General features: G+C 36.9%; 1 long non-coding RNA gene across 1 annotated transcript; it reads left to right on the top strand.

The window, feature by feature from the left end:
* Window positions 1-582: 582 nt before the first annotated feature.
* Window positions 583-6,450, top strand: LOC147651674 (uncharacterized). Its single transcript, XR_015273775.1, has 3 exons — window positions 583-712; window positions 2,464-2,560; window positions 3,865-6,450. It is a non-coding gene; the product is annotated as an uncharacterized LOC147651674 (long non-coding RNA).
* Window positions 6,451-8,283: the final 1,833 nt, after the last annotated feature.

The raw sequence follows: 8,283 nt of genomic DNA, 5'->3' as shown, positions 1-8,283 counted from the left end.
CGTTGTGTGATGAATATGCCAGGGCTGGCACCCCACCCCATTGTCAGCAGTGTGTTACTGCAGCTTTGCTGGCAGTGCTGCCCTGTGCCTTTGCCTTCCTCACCCCACCCAGCAGCCCTGGGGAGCCTCCCACAGGCTGGGACACTGATAAGGGAAAAGGGCCTGGAAGTGGCTGAAGCCCATCTCTTGGGAACTCCAAACCCATGCCTCCAATCCAAGTGGTTTTGGAATCTAACATGAAGGTTTTCCCTGTCGTTGGACTAGATGGAAGGCGATCTACTATTTCTGAATTACATTTTTAGTCTTTTTGGGGTTTGCTTAGATGGTGCACTGATTAAAGGTTTTATAGGTTTTCATACTTTGTAGACATACAGAAAAATTAAGACTGTGCAGTACCAGATAAGATTAGGAAACAGATGCAAAAGTAGTTATACAAAGATATATCTAGGTTTGAGTTTATTTAGTAAATTTTCTACTTGGTTTTAAGTTGTAGCTCTATGCTATGCTATACTTTTGGAGTAAGGTTTTTGGGTCCATTATTTGGATATTAATTTCAGCTATCATGTCTCTCCTTTTTTACAGGACTTAAATAGGTTTGGTGGCAGATTTTAAAATATTTGGAAATAAACAAGCTGAAAATTTTAATGGTGCAGAATGAGTTTTCCAATAATGCTTTAAATGCTCTGGAAATTAAAAGAAGTTTGTAAGTTCAGTAAGTGTGTAAATTCAGCACCTTTCACAGGAAAGAGATTTTTCCAATTGTAAATACATTAGTCAAAGTTTAAATTTTATTTAAAACTTATTAAAAAAAACAAAAAACAAAACCCAAAACCCAAAAAACGACAATACCTGAAACCTTGTGCTCTCAGATTTAGCCTGAGGTAAATTTTTATAGCTAAGTAATAAACAACTGAAAATAGGTTATATAATAAAAGTGCTGACACCATCTAAACTACATCCTGGAACTGCAAACAGCGATGCTATAATGAGTCAGACTCATTGTGTCTTTCTCATCCATGGTTTCCTTTTTAGAAGTCCTATACTGCTGATGGCCCAAATTTGCATTACATAAACTTTCATGATGAAATATCTTCCCATTTCATCTGAAAAGTATGGAACAGAGATCATTTTTTATTTAATTAGTTCTGAGTTTGCCTAAAGGCTTTAGGAACCAGAAAATTTTCAGGCTTGTTTTTACAAATTAGTTGTGAAGTAGAATCTGTCTTTTCTGTTTCTCCATCAAGGTAATGTGCTTTGCTCACATTTATCATTTTTTTTTTCCTAATGAGCTATTTCTGATAGTCAGCTGCTTTTTCTGCTGTATAGTTCACTGAGGGCACTGTGTTATCTACATTATTCATTACTGCAACAGTGGCATACCTTGGTTAGAATCTAAACAAAAAACAGTTTCTAGGCATAACTCTAAGTCTTCTATAAAAATCATGAATTATGTAATGCACAAATCTCTTCACAATAACACCACTTTTCTCTCTGTCAAACCAGCTATTTTTATTTAATATTGCTCATCTGCCATATGGACTCCTGTATACAAGTTAATTATGAAACTGAAATATGGCAATACACTCTGAATCTGTAAAATAATTGTCCAATTAAAACTATTTTAGAACACCTCACATACAAAATAATTTTATATGATTTTGCACATCAAGAAAAGGAGGGGTTTTTTAATCATTGAAGCATTACACAGATACCCATATTTGTAGTTGCTCAGAGTGCTCCTCATGGAATTAAACATGCCTCAGTGAACAAATTGTATCATTGCTTGAGAAGGCCACAGTAGATGCAGCTACTGCAGAACAAATGTCAATAAAGAAAGAGCTACATAACACTTTATTCCTGATTGCTAGTTCTGCTATTCTCAGATTACTCTTAATGTTACATATGTATGCTGCTGGAATGGGCAGTATGTGGAAAACTACTCTGAGCTTTTAGACTCATTCTATGATTCATATTACTGAAATTTAGGAAGTTTTTTTCCATATGAACAGGATGATTTGCCTCCAGGATGAAAAATTTATATGGTTCAACAAGTATTTGTTATGATGAATTAAAGAAATCATTCATGATGGCACCTAGCACACTTTCTGCTAAAGCATGAAAGCATGATATGTAGAACATTGGATATCAGGACAAGCAGTTGTTGGTAAATAGCCACATGCTGCTTGCTAGTTTGACATTTCCTGAGCACTGCATATGACTCTGGGTATTTAAAGAGTGCTCCTTAACAATAAAAACAGAGACCTGCCTTCAGAAATGCCCCACAAAGGACACTATTCCTATCGTGTGAAATGTGCTCTGCATTATCAGCTGCATTTCATTTGTTTCTAATTTAAGTGACCAAAGTCTCAACATTTTGTAACATCCTGGACACAAAAACGTTTTGTTTTTTTTAATTTCAACATGAATCTGCCCTAATGTTTTGCTGCATGTTGTGTTCCACAGCTGCAGGATCACGTCCAGAGAAGCTATAGTTACCAGGAACCAGCATGGGACACCAACGAGATGGGCTTCTGTAAATAAAACCATTTATTCAGCACAGGTACAAACTCAGACCCAGAGACAGAGAGCCCTGAACAGAGGGAGGGTGATGGGTTTTGTGGGACAGAACCAGGGTGGAGTTCAAGGACGGAGACAAACAGGGACATAGCGAGGGAGAAACCTCAAGGGCTCAAACCCAATCAGGACACCCTGGGCTGACACCCCATGAAGGTCTGGGGTGGGGAAACCCTTCCAGGGCTCACAGGGCCCAATCCAAGGCAGAAGTTCAGAATTCACACTAGCTGGGATTTACAGCCACGCCTCTCACTTTAACAATGCTTATCTGAATCTTTGCCTCCCTGAGCGGGGGCACCTCACATCTGCATCCAAACAAAATCCTTCATAGGGATCAAGTCTTCACTTTTGAAAAGAACATCCAAGACTGGGAGAATGTACAGTGATAACCACAATTATATTCTCACAAAATAGTTCATTAGAAACTATGCTGATCTTTTTCCCATATTGCCACCACTTCACAGTTTATTCAAAATAACACAATGAAGGTGTAAATTGTGCTCAGTGAGAGAATCAGAAGGAAAGGGATGGTACTTCCCATGTCACAAATGCCTAGCTAGTGTGTGTTCTCACCATGTTAGGGAAGTTACTGACTGCATGTATCTGTGAAATGGCTAATTTTATTTTCCTAACCTAATTGATAACTTCCTTTTCTTGGGAGGCCAATTAATAATATTGTTGAAAAGTATCTCCTAAGATACACTCTTGAGAGTGAAGAAAGGCAGAAGTTGCTGAAGAAATGAGAAATGTTTGAAATAAAGTACTGATGATGTAATACATGGATCATTTTTAAGCCTTGGTTCTATCTGTCTCTTTGATTAAGAGGTGCAGAACAAACACATTTAAATGTGTCTGTAAGACTACAAACATCATCAAATACTTCTAGTAAGATCCTTAGCACTGCTATTAAAGCACTTGATCAATGAAATAGAAAAAAGATATAAAAACTTTTACAAATGATCCAAAGGCAGAGAAACATTTTAAGTAATAAAAAAGAGTGGTTGCTCTTGCCTCATGATTCTCTTTGTTTTTGTAATGGAGTGTAAAAAGATAATGCACCTTTTAATAATGGCACATGTTAACAAAGAAGGATATTTTATAGAAAGAGTAACTATCCAAGAAGTAGTAACAATGAAAAAGGAGTGTCATAACCAGAGATAAGCTGATTTACTTGATTTCACATAACAAATAGCGAGTGCAGTACATATGTAAACAAGATATTGGGTCAGCATAGGCAGTTATTTTGCACTGGTCTTACCTCTTCAGTAACACTTCTCATTTTATTGTCAGCATCTTCCATTAAGGAAGGATGATCCAGTTTCCAAATAGTGTAGAGAAAACACAGTAAATGCTGTTTTACTGTGGTAAATAGATGAGATAATGTTTAATGCCTTTAATAAAGATGAGACAAAATGGCCCTCAGCAAGCATGAAGAGTGAAGAGCTGGAAACACCCTGGAGAGAACAGCTCAACAGACTGAAGAAATGGCCTGACAAAAGTCTCTCAAAGGTAAATGCAAAGTTCTTCCCCAGGAAAAGCACAAGTCATGCAACAACACATTGCTGAATGACAACTGCATAGAAAGCAGCATTGGACAAACGGACTTGGAAGATCCCAGTGGATAACAAGATGTACATGAATCTGTATTTTGTCCTTGTGGCAAAGAAATCCAACCACATTAGTAAAATTTAATTGCCAGAAGGTGAAGGGAAACAAACTCTGCCTCTTCTCAGCTCTTGTGAGATTATCTGAAGTACTGTGTCTAGCTCCAGCAGAGTGGCACAAAGATGGAGCACATATTGTGTGGAAGAATGTTTGAGAGACCATTCCCTAACTGGGATGGTTAAAGAAGGAACTTATTACTGTCTTCAGCTACGTGGAAGGCCATGGAGAGGATGAAGCCAGATTCTTCTCAGAAGTGCACAATGTTAGGGGCAGAAGGATGGGCATTGCTACAGGATAAATGTTGAGAAGATGCTAGGAAAAAGAATTCAGAAGGGAGTTGCCAAAAAAGAATTCAGAAGGGGGCTGCCAAAACCTGAAACAGGAGATCAGTGATTGTGGAATCTCTGTCCCTTGAGATCTCCACAGCTCATTGGGGCAGCCTGACACTGATTATCTCTACTCTGAGCGGTGAAATCAGGCCAAAAGAAAACCAGAGTTCATTTACATCTTTAGTTACAGTATGACATTATCCCATCACTGGAAAACAGACATTATAGATTTTCAAAGAACTGACTCTATTAAGCTGTGTATCTCAGAATGGCTAGAATTTATAAATATTACAGAAGAAGCAAAATGTTGGCAATCAGTCACTGGATCTGAGGAAAGATCCAGATTTTGGAAGCTTGAGCAAGATATTCAGTCTAGATACAACACACACATTTCTAATAGCACAGATAATTAACATCTTGAAAAACATTGTGGTGCAGAACTTCATTAATACAAATCTTTAAATAAAAAAAGGATTTTTTTCCTAAAGATAGCCTGTGTTTCAAATGGGAAATAGTTCAGGGAAATGCTATGTTTTCCTTTAAACAAGGGATCAGATTATGTGATCACAGAGGTTCTTCTGGCTTTAGAGAAAATGAATCTGTGATCCCCAAGTCCTTCTTTAACATCATAATGTATATGACACACATGTTCCAACTGAGCACTCGCTCCTTCAAAGTGATCCCCCATGGATTGTCCAGGACAGAGATAAAGACAAAGAAAGCTTTTGAGCATGTCTGAATTTGAGCTGTCTTTTCTATCTTTTAATCTAAAGGAAAATAACATATCAAATGTGTAGATCTGAGGTCAGAGACTTTCTAGAAGCCACTACTACAGATATTCTCCCTAACTCTGAGCCACTGGCACAGTCAGCTGTAATTACCAGCAAGGTTATTATGCATCAACAATGACAAGCTTATATTTCTACCAACAAATACTTGAGCTTTAGGGGTATCCTAAATTAGCTTTTTTTTCCCCCCCTTGAGACCTTGAGAATCAGAGAATACTTTGGATGGCAAAGGAAATATCCAGTGCAGAAAAATGCATGTAACAGAATCAGTGAACGCATTTCTGTTGAAAAACATCGTGTGACAGGCCTATTTCAAAAAACCGAATAAAATTCTTCACCACATTCGGTTGAGTATTTGAGCATTGATACTTGTACTGCAGGACCAGAATATTTTCTATGCTTAATAGACATTCTCCAGCTCTTGAAATAAGTTTACAGATTTTCTCAGAAAATGTGGAATTCAATATATAGATCGGTATGTTAGAAATCTCTTTGATGTACTAACTGTCTTTTTACTGACCATTATCTGTCTGTAATAAGGGGTGTGAATTCATCTCATACACCTTGCACAGGCTGGCATGCTTTCAACATACATTGCACAGGCATTGCAGCGTATTTTAGGCACTAAGCCATTAACCTATTATGGGTAGAACATTATCCAGCAATTATATGAATAGTATTGTTGTAACTTACCTCAGTGTGTTTGACATATGGAGCAAAATCATTAAACAGACTGGATTTCTTATTTTTTTCTAGTAGATTGCATATGCAGTGATAAAGTCGATGTAACCTGAATTATTTGACAAGGGACTGATCTGGAATAGTTGCTGGGGGCCTCTTTCATCTCCTGTAAAACTCACAAGAGACAGAAGTAAAAACTGGATAAGATTCAACTAAGAAAAAGATGGTTAATAACAATTAACTTGATTACAAGAAAATATCTAAAAACTTTATTTTACTCTTTTTTATTTTCTAAATCCAATAAACCAATATTAATAGTTTTGATTAGGATATTTTTTTCTGTAGGAAAAGAGAAATTTTGTACAACTGATGTAATATGATGTCAAATAAATAATACTGCAGGTCCTCCAAGATGAAACTCTCGTTGTTAATCTTAGGTATTCCAAAGGGGCCTACATTATCAGGTCTTTATATTTTGAGCTAATAGAGGCATAATACAAGAGCAAAGCAACAATGGAAGAATATACAGTCCCCTGTGGCTGCAATTGAAGCTCTAAACCCCTGTTTTTCATTTTTAAACTGTTCCTCTGGGCATAGGTAATGTTCAAAGAAGCATTTTAAAGAGAAAATGAAACTCTAAAAGCTTTAAAATGGAGTTGCAGGAAATCCAAGATGTTGTCTGTGACAACTCCTGTCTTACCGATATCTTATGGGAAACAGCAACATTCAGAGCTGCTCCTGTTACACTACAACACTTTAGAAAGGTGGACCATGCCTTTCTAGAGGATCACTGCAACTTTGGCAAATCAAAGTCCTTGCCATGAAAATAAAAAATCCAAACTACATTTGAGAGAAGTTTATTCCAACTGGAACACCAGAGCATTTGAAGGCAAAGGAAAAAAAAAATTAAAAATATGGTAATGTTGAGCATATAAAACAAGTGGAAACAGGAAGAAATCTGTTTCAGCTTGAGGCACTCTAACAGTGACACTGACTGTGCAATGCCTGTGCCCAGAGCTGGGTGAGGAGCTGAGGACAGGGACTGCAGAGCAGGCAGGTGCCTGAACAAATGTGGGCTAGAAGTGGACATGGATGCAGGCAAAACCTTTCAGATCTTACAGCTGTGTCTGGTTTCTGGACAGAGATAGTCAAGTATTGCCAGATCATGATTTTTTTATTGTCAATTTCTATCTTAAACTTCATTTGTGAATAAATAAAGGAAAAGGAATCTTGCAAGTTTTGGATTTGCAAGCTTCTTGGGATTTCTGAGTAATTATTAAAACACTTGAGAACTGTAGAAAGTAAAAACTTTCACTATTTCTCAATGGATCATCTTCTGAGATCATCCACATTCCACTGGGAACTTTCACAGTGTGACATAATTCTCTTGTCCCTTTGGTAGAGATTGCTAGTCTTCAAAATCAACTTGAAGCAGAAATGTAGGTCTTCTATTTTTTTCATCTTTATAAAGCCTTACTTAAGGAAGAAACAACCAGTTAAACACAGAATTAGCTTACAGGGGGAATGAGAAGAAGATGTATTAACAACATGATCATAGATGTCTCATTTTCTTGGGAAAAGATGGCAGTGATGGTAGAACATTTTTTCTGACACTAAAATGAAACTGGATAAAAACAACTTTGAGGCAAGCTCTGTTCAAAACAATCCAAAATTCTTTATGAAGAGATCTTTAAAGTCTTTTCCATCCTAAATAAACCCTAATTTGTACACTAATCCCTGTACAGCTGTAGATGTGTAAATGAAAGTTAGTCATATATGCCTGAAATGTAAAATTTCCATTAACTGTACAACCAGACACAAAGAAATAAAAAGTTGGGACTCAGAAACATTTTCTGCAAGGACACACCATTATAGGATAAGAATTTCAAACTGAGATAGAGGGGGAAAAATCCTCTGAAATGCGTTTATCAGTGAATGACCCTGATCAGCTGTGCTCCATCTGAGGAAGATCATTACTGTAGACGTCAGGGTAGTGTAGGAGACAGGTTAAAAAATGGGTTTCAGATTATTGACACTTACTTTTTATTAAAGTTTATTTACAGCTGGGGATAAGGGAACATAGGCCCAGAATTATGGAACTTTTTAAAACTCCAGAGATGATATCTTTGCAAACCTTTGCAAAATTCTTAAAGTTTGTATTTCTTGCATTAATCCTATCTGAATGGATGTCTTTCAAATGCAATGCTCTAATTCTTTCAAGTTACTATATTTTATTGTATTTTCAT

This window comes from Cyanistes caeruleus, chromosome 9 (genome assembly GCF_971803275.1).
Source record: "Cyanistes caeruleus chromosome 9, bCyaCae1.hap1.1, whole genome shotgun sequence".
In the NCBI taxonomy this organism is placed as follows: Eukaryota; Metazoa; Chordata; class Aves; order Passeriformes; family Paridae; genus Cyanistes; species Cyanistes caeruleus.
The sequence above is the reverse complement of the archived record's forward strand: the minus strand, read 5'-3'. Positions and strand labels throughout refer to the sequence as shown.